This window comes from Podarcis filfolensis, assembly GCF_964270895.1.
Source record: "Podarcis filfolensis genome assembly, chromosome: 1".
Lineage (NCBI taxonomy): Eukaryota > Metazoa > Chordata > Lepidosauria > Squamata > Lacertidae > Podarcis > Podarcis filfolensis.
This window is the reverse complement of record NC_139604.1, coordinates 116,347,659-116,362,745: the sequence shown is the minus strand read 5'-3', so window position 1 is coordinate 116,362,745 and position 15,087 is coordinate 116,347,659. Positions and strand designations below refer to the sequence as shown.

The 15,087-nt window shown below is 43.3% G+C and overlaps 1 protein-coding gene and 1 long non-coding RNA gene across 4 annotated transcripts in view; one reads left to right on the top strand and one right to left on the bottom strand.

Moving 5' to 3' along the window:
* LOC310766856 overlaps window positions 1–15,087 on the top strand; it is a 292,292-nt gene that overhangs the window by 1,652 nt on the left and 275,553 nt on the right. The gene's annotated exons all lie outside the window — the stretch shown is intronic.
* Window positions 1–15,087, bottom strand: part of TUNAR (transmembrane neural differentiation associated intracellular calcium regulator) — a 58,687-nt gene that overhangs the window by 23,929 nt on the left and 19,671 nt on the right. The gene's annotated exons all lie outside the window — the stretch shown is intronic.

The window sequence follows — 15,087 nt, the reverse complement described above, 5'->3', positions numbered from 1 at the left end:
GAACCGCTGACCTTCTGATCAGCAAGTCCTAGGCTCTGTGGTTTAACCCACAGCACCACCTGCGTCCCACCCACCACCTGTGTCCCACCCTCTGAAACAATACAAGATTCAAAATACAGCTAACCTTCAAAATTCGCACCTCTCTACATTTTGCAATGCCATTCTATAAGTAAGCAGTATTTACAAAGGTGCATATATTGTGTGTGTATGTGTGTGTGTGGGGGGGGTGCTATTGGCTTTGTTTGTTTTTGCTTTATTGTGTATTTTATTTTTATTTTGGATTTTCATTTTGGATTTTTCTGTTGTGAACCACCCTGAGATATTCAGATGAAGGCAGTACAGTCATACCTCGGGTTGAAGTAGCTTCGGGATAAGTATTTTCGGGTTGTGCGCTGCGGCAACTTGGAAGTAATGGAGTGCGTTACTTTCGGGTTTCACCGCTTGCGCATGCGCAGGCAGTCAAAATGACGTCATGCGCATGCGCAGGAGCGGCAAATCGCTACCCACGCACGCGCAGACGTGCGGACACAGGTTGCGTTCGCTTCTGGATGCGAACGGGGCTCTGGAACGGATTCCCGTTTGCATCCAGAGGTACCACTGTATACAAATTTAACAACATCAACAACATCTTGGGGGAAATGTGCATTAAAATGACTATATTACTGAAATTATTTATTTGTTTGTTTGTTTGTTTGTTTGTTTATACATACCCCACCCATCTGGCTGGGTTTCCCCAGCCACTCTGGGTGGCTAAAAAAAATAATCCTATAAAATATGTTCTATTGAGGGAAATTGCTTGCAAAACTTTAGATTAGTCAAAACAGTAGAGGAGAAATTTCCACCAAAATGCTAGCGAATATTCGTGAGGTGTTTAAAAAAGAAAGAAAGAAACGCAAATCATTGCAGAAATGTGAAGAAGTGAATATAATACAGGAAAAATTAGAAACTGACTGTGCCCAAACTAACAGCTCCATCCCTACTTACAGGCCTGATGTATGGGTAGCTTATACAGCTTCCATGCACTTGGAGGTTTGGATACAAGGGCAAAAAAGTTCCACAATGGTTATATTTGGCTGCAGCTGAGGAGAGAGGCTGCTCAAAAGGTCAGAAGAAAGAGCTCTAGGCTCCTTCATCTTCTAAGAGTTACTTTATTCCTTTGAAGGTGCTTATCAAAGAGCAAGATTTAATGTTCTGCTTGAGAATGGGCACAGACATCCTAGAGGACAGGAGTTCTGAAAGGCTAGGCAAAGTGCATTGTCAGGACATTCTTCACATCTGAAGCTGAGAACGCCTTCCAGTTTGCAGCACATCACTTGCGAATGTTGCCAACGGAGGAGAGAAGCAAGAAAAGGACACTGTGGCGGCAGTGGATAGCTTGATGAAAATGCCGGCCCCAGTTTGTGGCAAAGGTGAGGCAGGCAAAATATCCATGAAACGGATTGAAAATAAAGCTGTCGAAATCATAACGCCGCCCTAGAGCATCTATAGCATAACCATATTACTGGAATAGTAAGTACAGTTCTGGCTGCCACACTTCAAAATGGCTATCGTAGAAATCGAAAAGATTCAGAAAAGTAGATGGAGCAAGTCCTCTGTGATGGAAGGTCATGGTGTTTGGGACTGTTTGTTTGTTTGTTATATTTGTATACAGTGGTACCTCGGGTTAAGAACTTAATTCGTTCTGGAGGTCCATTCTAAACCTGAAACTGTTCTTAACCTGAGGTACCACTTTAGCTAGTGGGGCCTCCCGCTGCTGCTGCTGCTGCCGCGCCGCCGCTGCACGATTTCTGTTCTCATCCTGAAGCAAAGTTCTTAACCTGAGGTACTATTTCTGGGTTAGCGGAGTCTGTAACCTGAAGCGCCTGTAACCTGAGGTACCACTGTACTGCCCAATACCCATAGATCTCAGGACAGTTCACAACAGGACGGTTTAGGGACAAATACAAGTAATGAGAGACATGGTATGGGTGTATAATATTATGCATGGTTTTGAGAGTGGATAGGAAGAAGTGTTCCTCCCTCTCTCTTAACTGTAGAACCATGGTGCCATCCAATGTAGCTGAATGTTGAAATGTCCTGGATCGACAAAAGAAAGTACTTCTCCACTAAGTGCACAGTTAAAGTATGGTATTCAGTCCTGACTCCCTTGTTCCAACAGCTCCCAGGCAGTTTCCAGGCACAATTAAAAGTGCTGATTATGACATAAAAAGCTCTGCAAGGCCTAGGTCCAAGCCACCTGAAAGACTGTATTCCCTTATTCAGTCCCACCACCCTCACAGGCGCACTGTAAGGATGCAGGAGAGGGCCTTCTCAGTGGTGGCTCCCAGACTTTGTTTTTTTTTTTAAATAAATTTTTATTAAAGTTTTACAGAAAAGAAAAGTAGAAATTCTCAGAATAAGAAACCATAAGTTACAGAAAAAAGAAACACAAAAAAAATACAAAGAAAAATCACAACTAATTAAGAAAAATTAAATTTAAACAAAGAAAGAAAAATAAAACAAATCCATTTTTCACAATGACCTCAGATTCATATACTTATGTTCTTGACCTCCTCACGCCTCCCCCCTTTTGTATTCCCATTTAGATATTTAATTCAGCAAATTCTTACCCTTTTTCAAATATTTAAGCTTTATACCATAACATGTTCTATATCAATATTTTCAACCAATCATCAATACCTTTTTTGCATAATCTTATTAACTTTTATCACTAATTACCGCTTATTACCAATCCAAGCACAACTTTAGCATTCATTAATTTTATAGTATTTCTGAAGATAGTCTTTGAATTTCTTCCAGTCTTCTTCCACCAACTCTTCTCCCAGGTCTCGGATTCTGCCAGTCATTTCCGCCAATTCCATATAGTCCATCACCTTCATCTGCCACTCTTCCAGGGTGGGTAGCTCTTGTGTCTTCCAATACTTTGCGATAAGAATTCTTGCTGCTGTTGTTGCATACATAAAGAAAATTCTGCCCTTCTTTGGCACCAATTGGCCCACCATGCCCAGGAGAAAGGCCTCTGGCTTCTTAAGGAATGTATATTTAAATATTTTTTTCATTTCGTTGTATATCATCTCCCAGAAAGCCTTAATCTTTGGGCATGTCCACCAAAGGTGAAAGAATGTTCCTTCATTTTCTTTACACTTCCAACATTTATTGTCGGGCAAATGGTAGATTTTTGCAAGCTTGACTGGTGTCATGTACCACCTGTATATCATTTTCATAATATTCTCTCTTAGGGCATTACATGCCGTAAATTTCATACCTGTGGTCCACAACTGTTCCCAGTCAGCAAACATGATGTTATGACCAACATCTTGTGCCCATTTAATCATAGCAGATTTAACTGTTTCATCCTGCGTATTCCATTTTAGCAGCAAGGTGGCTCCCAGACTTTGGACCTCCTTCCCTAGAAAAGTTAGTTTGGCTCCCTCCTTGTTGTCCTTCTGCTGGCAGGTGACTTTCCTCTCACAACAGACTTCTGGGAATTGACTGCTTTTAATAAAAGGGCTGGTGCCGAGTCAAGAAAAGTAGGTGGGATAGAATAATAATAATAATAATAATAATAATAATAATAATAATGGCCACCAACTTGGACTTCAAAAGGTACTTGGGCAAATTCATGGAGCAGAAAATATCAATGGTTACAAGGCATGATGGGTATGTTCTACCTCTAGATTTGGAGGCAGTATATCCCTGAATGGTCTGAAGCTCAACATCAAAAAAACGAAGATCATGGCCACTGGTCCCATCACCTCCTGGCAAATAGAAGGGGAAGAAATGGAGGCAGTGAGAGATTTTACTTTCTTGGGCTCCATGATCACTGCAGATGGTGACAGCAGTCACAAAATTAAAAGACGCCTGCTCCTTGGGAGAAAGGCGATGGCAAACCTTGACAGCGTCTTAAAAAGCAGAGACATCACCTTGCCAAAAAGGTCCGTATAGTTAAAGGCATGGTTTTCCCAGTAGTGATGTATGGAAGTGAGAGCTGGACCATAAAGAAGGCTGATTGCCGAAGAATTGATGCTTTTGAATTATGGTGCTGGAGGAGACGCTTGAGAGTCCCATGGACTGCAAGAAGATCAAACCTATCCATTCTTAAGGAAATCAGCTCTGAGTGCTCACTGGAAGGACAGATCCTGAAGCTGAGACTCCAATACTTTGGCCACCTCATGAGAAGAGAAGACTCCCTGGAAAAGACCCTGATGTTGGGAAAGATTGAGGGCACAAGGAGAAGAGGACGACAGAGGACAAGATGGTTGGACAGTGTTCTCGAAGCTACAAACATGAGTCTGACCAAACTGCGGGAGGCAGTGGAAGACAGGAGTGCTTGGCGTGCTCTGGTCCATGGGGTCACAAAGAGTCGGACACGACTAAACGACTAAACAACAAAATATCCCTGAATATTAATTGATGGGAATCACAATTGGGGGTGCTGTGGTGCCCATGCCCTACTTGCAGGTTTCCCATAGGCATAGGTTCCCATAGGTTCTTATGTCCTTACAAGCTCAGAGGGACGCAGGTGGTGCTGTGGTCTAAACCACTGAGCCTATTGGGCTTGCTAATCAGAAGGTAGGCGGTTCGACTCCCCACGATGGGGTGAGCTCCTGTTGCTCTGTCCCAGCTCCTGCCAACCTAGTAGTTCAAAAGCACTCCAGTGCAAGTAGATAAATAGGTACTGCTGCGGCGGGAAGGTAAATGGCATTTCCATGCACTCTGGTTTCTGTCACAATGTTCTGTTGTGCCAGAAGTGGTTTAGTCCTGCTGGCCACATGACCTGGAAAGCTGTCTGTGGACAAACGCCGGCTCCCTCAGCCTGAAAGCGAGATGAGCGCCGCAACCCCATAGTCGCCTTTGACTGGACTTAACTGTCCAGAGTAAAAATCATCACCCAAGTAGCTTATATGCACCATGGGGACCCAGCTCTGTGCATCCTGAACCGCTCAGGTTCTGTGCTGCTGGGGCAGCACATTATCTGTGTGGGAAAAGTTTAATTCATTTATATTCAGGTATGTGTTTCATTAGTTGCTTCTACTAAATGTTTTGTGTGAATGTGAATTCAAGAACGGACGCTTGACCTGAAACGTGTACAGGTGTTTGCCTGATATGTGAACACTCAAAGTATGGACAGTGATGGGGGGGGCATGCAAGCCCTGCCCCCAGTGCCTTCACACGTGTTGTACTCCCCCTTGGTCACCAAGCTCCCCTCTATTGCACAAGGAAGATCTGCAGGGATCCTACTGACATTGTCTCTAATGCAAGCAGACTCCCCTGTGTTATCAAGGACCTTGTTCTGTCAGGATCCTTTATTATGTGGAGGAGCAAACACAAGGAGGATCCTGTGTGGACCTTCCCATGTAAAACGGGGGATTTAAAAAAAGAAAAAAGAAAATCCACAAATTGCTGCAAAAAATAATAATAATGTGGAGAACCAAATTTAAGATTGAAACTGAAAAACTGAGAAAATCAAAATTGACAAATGCTTCCATCCCTAGTAGAAATGTCTAAAGAGGGATAGGAGAGGGCGAGAGGAAGGAGGAAGAGGAGAAACTATCTAAACATGGAGCTGCTTATTTTCTGCGCATTGCTTCCATAAAACACTTTGGGAATTTTTCAAGATCTGTTACAGTGAAAAGACCCCACTGTCAATAAGAATTAATCTACCAAATCCCTTCTCAAACTACACGTTTCCTGACTCAAATACACGTTTTTACAACAGCAAGCAATATGCTTCTTGAGCCTAGCTGCATAGTCGCATTAAGCAAAGCCTCATTTTTCTAGATGTTTGTATCAAGGATGGACTCCAAGTTATACCAGGCCCCTCCTACTTCGATGTCACGTCCTGTAAAAGCTACTTGAAACCTGGCTTGTGTGAAGTCTATCTCCTTCTGCCTCTTTGGCTATTTAAGTACTTAGAAGCTCATCTATAGATCTCAGAAACCATCTGGATAGGCCCCTCTCCCATATATAATTGTACCAGGCAGCTCATTGCTGTTCAGAATACATTTAAATTCATATATATTGCATGAATAATAATAATAATAGTAATAATAATAATTTTATTTGTATCCCACCCTCCCTGGCCAAAGCCGGGCTCAGAGCAGCTAACAACAGATAAAAATAAAATCGCTCAGTCAATTAATTAAAATACATTCTAGAATCAATTCAGAATCAAATTAATGGCAACCATCGGGTTGGAGTTCTATGAAGATTACAGAAGGAGAAAGGGGGTGAGACTGTGCCTTGGCCAAAGGCCTGGCCGAAGAGCTCTGTCTTGCAGGCCCTGCGGAAAGATGTCAAGTCCCGCAGGGCCCTAGTCTCTTGTGACAGAGCATTCCACCAGATCAGGGCCACGGCCGAAAAAGCCCTGGCTCTGGTCGAGGCCAGTCTAACCTCCCTGTGGCCTGGGATCTCCAAGACATTTTTATATGAAGACTGTAAGGCCCTCCATGGGACATACCAGGAGAGGCGGTCCCGTAGGTACGAGGGTCCTAGGCCATATAGGGCTTTAAAGGTTAAAACCAGCACCTTAAACCTGATCCCGTACTCCACCGGGAGCCAGTGCAACTGGTATAGCACTGGATGAATGTGATCCTGCAGCAAGGACCCCGTAAGGAGTCTTGCCACGGCATTCTGCACCAGCTGGAGTTTCTGGGTCAGTCTCAAGGGCAGCCCCACGTAGAGTGAGTTACAATAATCAGCTTGGAGGTGACCGTTGTGTGGATCACAGTGGCTAGGTCAGGGTGAGAGAGGTAAGGAGCCAACTGCTTAGCTTGGCAGAGATGAAAAAATGCCGCCTTTGTTATAGCTGCAACCTGCACCTCAATAGAAAGGGAAGTGTCAAAGATTACACCCAATGTGGCGTATGTACAGAGCCCCCGGTCGTTTCACGGACTATTGACCTGTATACCACAGCTTTATCCTTCCACTGCCACCAACCAGGTTTCTTCTGGTGAAATCCTGAGTCTCAGTCAGGTTGTAAAGTCAACAATGAAGATTGAAGTTTATTGAAGAACAAACAAGTTTTAAATATGTTCAGATTTCTCAAATGTGCACCCTTAACTAGATGTGGCACTATCTCACACTGTCACACTCTTCTCTCTCAGTTCTATCCCTGTCTCTCATTCTAACTGTCATAACCACTATGTTTGACTTTTACTGCCTCTGTCTGACCCTCACTCCTCTATCTCCCTATGGTAAAACCAGGTAGGCTCCGCCTCTGGGCTTTCTCTTTGGTCTATCTACATTAACCATTTCCATCCCCCTGCACAAACATAATCACAAGGAATGGGCAAACGCCACACCCAAACTCTTAACGGACAGCAGTGGCACTAATTGTGCCCCCGCAAGAGATGGGAGTTGGCCCCCCCAATCCCATATCATCCCAAAGGGAAGACCCTCAAAGAACTAGAGGGACAGAAGTAGGGGGAGATCTATGTGGCTGTAATGTGTGTTGTGAATCCCATGTATCTTCTGAGCGGGGAAATCAGAAATCCCTGCACAAATTTTGCCGGAAACAAGCCAATGATAGCTGGTAGCACTGGACCCATGACGAATTTGGAACAATTTGTCCTAAAAACCTTATTCAAGAGGAGTTCAAATCAGGAGGGATTTATTTGATTTTTTTATTTCCATAACTGATATATAAAACAATGCAGCAAACCAACCCCTTTAATTTATTTAGGTTTTCTCTCTCTCCATGATTTCTTACTTGCAGAGTTGACTATCCTACTTAGAATCACAAGACTTGAAAACCAACAAGGACTTTCCCACTGAAAAGGACTGGCTGAAAAGGACTGGCTGTTGTATTCACATATGGACATGGCTGTGTTTAATATGAAAGGAGAAATTTGCTAAAGGATGCACATTTACAGCAAAACATATGTATGGGTCTGGTTTAGGGGACATTGCTATTGCATAAAAACATCTGTTTTTGCTCTGAGTAGACATGTGAGAGCTGGACCATAAAGAAGGCTGATCGCCGAAGAATTGATGCTTTTGAATTATGGTGCTGGAGGAGACTCTTGAGAGTCCCATAGACTGCAAGAAGATCAAACCTATCCATTCTTAAGGAAATCAGCCCTGAGTGCTCACTGGAAGGATAGATTGTGAAGCTGAGGCTCCAATACTTTGGCCACCTCATGAGAAGAGAAGACTCCCTGGAAAAGACCCTGATGTTGGGAAAGATGGAGGGCACAAGGAGAAGGGGACGGCAGAGGACGAGATGGTTGGACAGTGTTCTCGAAGCTACAAATATGAGTCTGACCAAACTGCGGGAGGCAGTGGAAGACAGAAGTGCCTGGCGTGCTCTGGTCCATGGGGTCACAAAGAGTCGGACACGACTAAACGACTAAACAACAACAACATCTTTTTGATTTGTGTTTTGTTTTGTTTTTTATATTTTATACCCTTCACACCATGGAACTGGAAGCATGATATGGAGAGCAACATTTTGCACAGAACCAGCAAAGAGTGCATTGATCACCCCACGTGTACATGCAAGCGGACTGATCCCACGTTTCCCGATCAATCTCTTATAACAGCAGGAATGCAAGATGCACGAGATCAATTCTTCAGTAAATAAAAGACAAACAGAAAACTTTTGCAAAAAATAAAAATAAAAACCCAACTCCGTGGATTTATAAAACACAATTAACTGCAGGAAAGGGAAGGAAACATTGGATGGTCAACACTTGTCCTAAAAAAAGAAGACAGAAAAGAACCTTGGAGCTATATACAGAAACACAGCATCATTCAGCCCAGACACAGAGCTCCAGCTCTGAGGGCCTTCTGGTGGTTCCCTCACTGCAAGAAGTGAAGTAACAGGGAACCAGGCAGGGGGCCTTGTCGGTAGTGGCACCCGCCCTGTAGAACGCCCTCCCATCAGATATCAAGGAAATAAACAACTATCTGACTTTTAGAAGACATCTGAAGGCAACCATGTTAATGTGTGATGTTTTATCGTGTTTTTAATATTCTGTTGGGAGCCACCTAGAGTGGCTGGGAAACCCAGCCAGATGGCCGGGGTATAAATAAAATATTATTATTATTATTATTATTATTATTATTATTATTATTATTATTTCAGCTGGAGACAACTGAACCCTGATATGCTCCTACAGATGGAAACAACAGTAACAACTCCTGTATGACAACAAGCATGTGAAGGGAAAGGCTGTTGCGTTAGCCTCCAGATGCAGAGACATGGGGGACCAATCGAACATTTGAGCTCCCCAGCAGCTTAAATGGGCCAGTCCTCCAACACATACATCCCATGTGATTTCTGTACATCTCTTTCACCTCTGTACATCTCTTTCACCATTGAAAAACATTGGGTTTGGGGTCATAATGGAATTTTGATTGTGGAATTCGGTCTGCAACGGATCATCCATACATCCACTTGATATAAACTGGCCCTCAGATATGGCTTCCGAAAACAACAATAGGAACACCCAAGTGAAGTGTGACAATGTTTGCCCGTAATATAAGTGAAGAAAAACACATTGCTACCCACAGACAAGATGTGTGTGTGTGGTGGTGGGGAATTCACAGCTGTCAGTCCAATCAGCTTTGATTCATGGAAGGGTTAGAGGGAGCCATCTTGTCCTTTGCCTCAGATAGCAAAATGTCTTGGGCCAGCTCTGAGTGCCTCCAAAACTTCAGACAGGGAAAAGGGATGTGCCCAATTTGATGCTCAAATGAAGAGACCATTGGGAAAAGCTGGGATGTGCCCAATTTGATGCTCAAATGAAGAGACCATTGGGAAAAGAGTGAGTAGCTGCTAGGATATGGTAAGTAACCTTTTAGCCGGTTCCACAATACAGGCTAAAAGTTTTCACCGACAGTGTAGAGGCAACAACAGTACCAATTTTTCTAGCTCAGCAAGGCCTTTTATGTCCCTGGAAGAACTTCTCAAGCGAAAATCTGAAATATCATGAATGTGTTTGAATTACATGTGAACTTTCCTTTAAGAGAGAGAGAATAAGAAAGAAAGAAAGAAAGAAAGAAAGAAAGAAAGAAAGAAAGAGAGAAGGCCAAGGTAGCCAACAAAAACGACTATGCAAACATAATTTTTTAAAAATACAAAAGTGTACAAATGCAATTAAGAACACTAAGGGCACAATAATTAAAAAGAAGAAAAAAGCAAGCAAGCATAGAAATGCAGGCACCGCTGAGTAAATTCCTCCAGCGTAGCATAATTCATTCAGCCACATAGAAGGGCAGTCATCTCCTCCTGGCTGCTCTGCTTCCTGCCACTGATTCCCTCTATTCCAAATGCGTGTCAGAATGACACTTAAGTGTAAAGGGCTTTGTATCATCTTCTGCATATGGGGAAATTGCCATTCTAAATTAAACAAGCAATTACAGGTGTTCTGAACATCTGTGTTTATTACCTTTCCTCTCGAAATTAAGCCATTACCTTGCAATAAGCATCTCACGCTTCCCCTAAGAGCCTAATCTTAGGTCACCTGGTAAACCGATTGGCGATACGCACAAGTAACGAAAAGCTGTGCCTTCAGTGTAGTGGGTTCAGATCTATGGAACTCTCTCCCATTAGAAGTCAGATAGGCTCTGCCCCTCCTAAATGTCAGATGCCAGGTTAAAACAATTCTACGTATTTCAGGGGCTCTTTTCACCATGACATTGTTCTGATGTATCAATTGCTTTCATCTATGTTTTAAATTTTGTATACTGCATGGTGTGTGTGTTAGCCACTTGGAGGCATACAGTGAAACGTACAGTGAAACGTGGGATACAAATTATTTAAATAAATAAATTTAAGTTGAAAGGAATTGTGTTCTGGAAAAGTGTGCAGCTGTGCAACCTAATCTGCATGTCTGTGTCCAAACTAAGTATGATCTGTTGGATGTGGACTGGAGAGGCTCACTGGCAGAGGAAGAGGGGTGCGGGGGGGTGCGGCTTGCTCCGGGTGCCATCCCTGGGGGGCGCGACATCACTGTGCCCCCCGGATGCTCACCAAGTGGGCGGCAGAAGGCTAGGGACACTCACTGTGCGGGCAGCTAGCCCAGGCCCTGCGCCGCTCTGGGTGCCAGAGCAGAAAGCTCCGCCTCTGGAGAGGCTTACTCCAAAGATTGGAGCCAACCAAAATCCTCCTCCATCCTTATTCCAGACATCCAACAAAGCCCTGCACTGCTGTTATCACTGATTTAAAATGTGAGGAGGTTTTCCCTTTGCAGTTTAAAGGATTTATTTGGAGGCTTGCTCTCCTTTTGAGTTTCCTGAGGCATCTGGAAGCGCAAATTCAATAAACTAACTAAACTAAATTTAGTTTAGTTTTGCTCCAGATTATTGGTTATATGGAAGAGTTTAATTCTAAACAGCAGGTCATAAACTAAAATCTAATTGGGCTAAGGAGGTCTATATTAATTGCCATTGAAGTACACAGATCCCAACCCTCAAGGGGAGAAGGCTCAGAGCCCGGAGATTCGTAGTGAGATGATGATGAGTGGTCAGGGGGAGAAGAGGGAGATGACTGGAAGGAGGAGGTGTTGGAAGCTGAAGAGGTAACCAGGTTTAGTGAGCAGGAAGAGGCTGGGGCAGAGATAAGTCCAGAATCAGAGGCAGAAGCTGAAGCAAGAGAGGAGGGAGGCCAAGAGGCAAAGATGAGTCAGGCTGGTGAAGAAGCAAAGGTGTCTCTTCCTCCTTCTGCAAAAAAAAACTCCCCTCCTCTGGTTGCTCAGCACCAGGAAAGGGATGAAGTGGGAGGAGCAAAGGCAAGCACACTGGCATAGTCTCAGATTTCTTGGGCAAAATCTGGGAAAGGAGGAGACTTAGGCAGCTGTGGGAAGATGGGGACCTTCAGTCTCCACAAATGCCTCATAGGGGCAAGACCTACCAAGAAGAGTTGCTGTGCTCATTAGGCCTGACAATCCTGAGGAGACCTTGTTTCTTCTAAGAAAGAGTTAACTTCATGTACTCTGTGTGATTTATTGCTGCATTACCCCTGACAATAATAATCTAAACAGAACTTATTTCTGATTAGACATGTCCAGGCTTGCACTATTACCTGACTTTTAACTGATTAATTAAGTGATTACATTTAAGTAAATTTGCATATCACAAAAAATTCAATATAGATTATTCTCATGAGATACTAAGGAAAGTGTGAAACTGATTATAATTTAATTAACAGAAGCTGCCATTCTTTGTTTGGATGAAAGATAATCTTTAGTGTTCTTTTCTTTAGTTATGGCTGTGAACACACCAGAATCAAAATAGCTTTGAAAATAAATTGTTGTGGTCTTAATTCTTAGTCTCACCAATTGCAGTTTTCCCTTACACTGACTTCCCCACTAATTAAGGCTGTGGCCCAATGGAAACTTACTTGGGAGTAGTCCCCAATGAATTGAATGGGTCTTAATCTGAAGCAAATATGCATAGGATTGGGTTGCACAACTGTAATCTTAAGCATATTCACTGAGTAAATCCATTGAACTCAGTGGGTCTCCTCTGTGAGTAAATACTCTTACCATGAACCAGTGTAGTACAGTGGTTAGAGTGTCAGACTAGGACCTGGGGGAGTAAGGTTCAAATCTCCTACTTGCCTATGAAATTTACTGGGTGGCCTAGGGCCACACCCTCCCTCACTTTCAGCCTAATCTGCCTCATGGGGTGGACTCTCCTTCCTTGGAGGTTTTTAAGCAGAGATTGGATGGCCATCTATCATGGATGCTTTTGTGGAGTTGGCGAAGCTGATGGGGAGGATTAGGAATCAACCTGAAGAAAAATACCAAAAGGACTGGAGCAAATTTATTTATTATTTGAAAGAAAATCGTACCCATATGAAAACGTTTGTAGCATTAACGTGAAATGTTTTGTAATGAGAAATTAAGATGCTGATTTATTTTTAAATATTTACAAATAAGAATGTGATTTCTAAAGGCTAATAAGAAAGAAGTGATTATGGGAATGTGATAGATATGTTAAATGTCATAGGGATGTCAGAAAGAGAGACGGAAGGAAGTCAAAGCTCATTCTGAGCAAATAACGTAAGTTGTGAATATATGTATGAAATTAAGATGAAATATGGAAAAATCAATAAAAATTATGATTAAAAAAAATCATGGATGCTTTAGTTGAGATTCCTGCACTGCAGGGGGCTGTTTGGGTTGCCATACACCCGGAATTTCCCAGACATTGCTGGAAAATGGCACTTGGGAGCATTGCCCGGGTTGAAAACGCAGAAGTCTGGAAAAAATCCAGACATACTGTATGGCAACCCATGTCGGAAGTCAATATGTTGGTGATTTCCCGAAAATAGCTCAAAACTAAAAAAAAGAAGAAGCTCAACAACCTTTTGAAATATGACAACCCTAAGACCCTCAGGATCCCTTCTAATTCTATGATTCTATATTGGTGCTCTGGTTTGAGGAGCTGGGCTTAAATCCAATACTGGATGCAAAGGATACGCCACTTCCTTTTTAATTGCTCTGTTTGCACTTTTTGAGTTTCAACAGAGTTCGTACTGGCAAAGTGTACTCTGGGTTGTTCTCATAATTATGTAACGGGATGCCTGACAAACTATTATTATTATTTTATTTTTAAAAATGCAATTGGCTTGTTTCCTTTTTTTCAAAGAATGCACGCTCTATAGATTTTTCTCCATCTACGCCTGAAGTGAAGATCAATGCAAAGAAATAATTTAAATTCACAATCAGCTTTTGTGCTATAGCAGAATTATGTAACAGACTTGTAATTGGCCAGTTGCCTTGTTGTGAGTTGGTGAGTAGAAATTGTTCTGCACTGACTGGAGGTGGCAGGAGGCTAGCTTGTTGAAACTGAAGACAGGCTGGGGTTGAGTGTCCCCCATTAACAGCTGGTCCATCCCAGTTAGGGTGGGGCTAAGGCTGTTTCATCCCATTTCCATGTGGATTTGGGGGGGAAATCCTTAAGACAGCTGCATGGAAATGCAAACTTTTTTTTTTTAAGTAACTACAAGGCAGTCTGAGGGCTTCAGCACTGCGTCTGTTCTTCTGAAATGTATTTCTTCCTTTTAAATTTTTAAAAATAGACAATCTAGCTGCCCACAGAATGTTCTTGTCGCCAAGAACTCTACGCTCTACGCGGGGCTGCCCTTGAAGCTGTCCCAGAAACTCCAGCGGGTGCAGAATGCTGCAGCGAGGCTCCTCACGGGCTCTCTGCCATAGGAGCATATTCACCCAGTGCTTTTCAAGCTGCACTGGCTCCCGGTTGAGTACAGGGTCAGATTTAAGGTGCTGCTTTTGACCTTTAAAGCCCTTCACGGCCTAGGACCCTCGTACCTACGGGACCGCCTCTCCCGGTATGCCCCACGGAGAGCCTCAAGGTCCATAAATAGCAACACACTACTGGTCCCGGGCCCTAAGGAAGTCAGATTAGCTTCAACCAGAGCCAGGGCCTTTTCAACTCTGGCTCCGGTCTGGTGGAACGCTCTGCCTCATGAGACCAGGGCCCTGCAGGATCTGCTTTCTTTCCACAGGGCCTGTAAGACAGAGTTGTTCCGCCTGGCCTTTGGCCTGGAGCCAATTTGATTCCCTCCCCCTCTTTCTTTTTTCTTTTCCTTTCTCCTTCCGCGATGAGGCTACATTTTAATATTTTAATGTTTCAATATTTTAATGTTGTATTTTAATGTTGTTTTTAAGTTGTGTTCATTCAACTTGTTTTTATTATTGCTTGTTAGCTGCCCTGAGCCCGGCCTTGGCTGGGGAGGGCGGGGTATAAATAAAAATTATTATTATTATTATTATTATTATTATTATTATTATTAACTTGATGGGACTTGATGACATTCCAGAAGTCTCAGGTGGAATCAGGGGCATCCATATTGAGGGGCCCAAGCAAGCCCCACCCCACATAATTGATCACAAGACATGGCGCGTGCACACACCATTTGAATGGCAATGCCCATCAACTTGGAGGTGGCACCCGTGGGTTTAATTTTACGGGAGGGAGAGTTGGAGTCCAGCAATATCTGTCAGGCCACAGGTTCCTACCCCTGGCCTATACAGTTGGTCCTGCCCTGTGATGGTTTAATTCACAACCTCCAGAGTGACGATGGTTTGTTCCAGGCAGCAATAGAACCTGTGC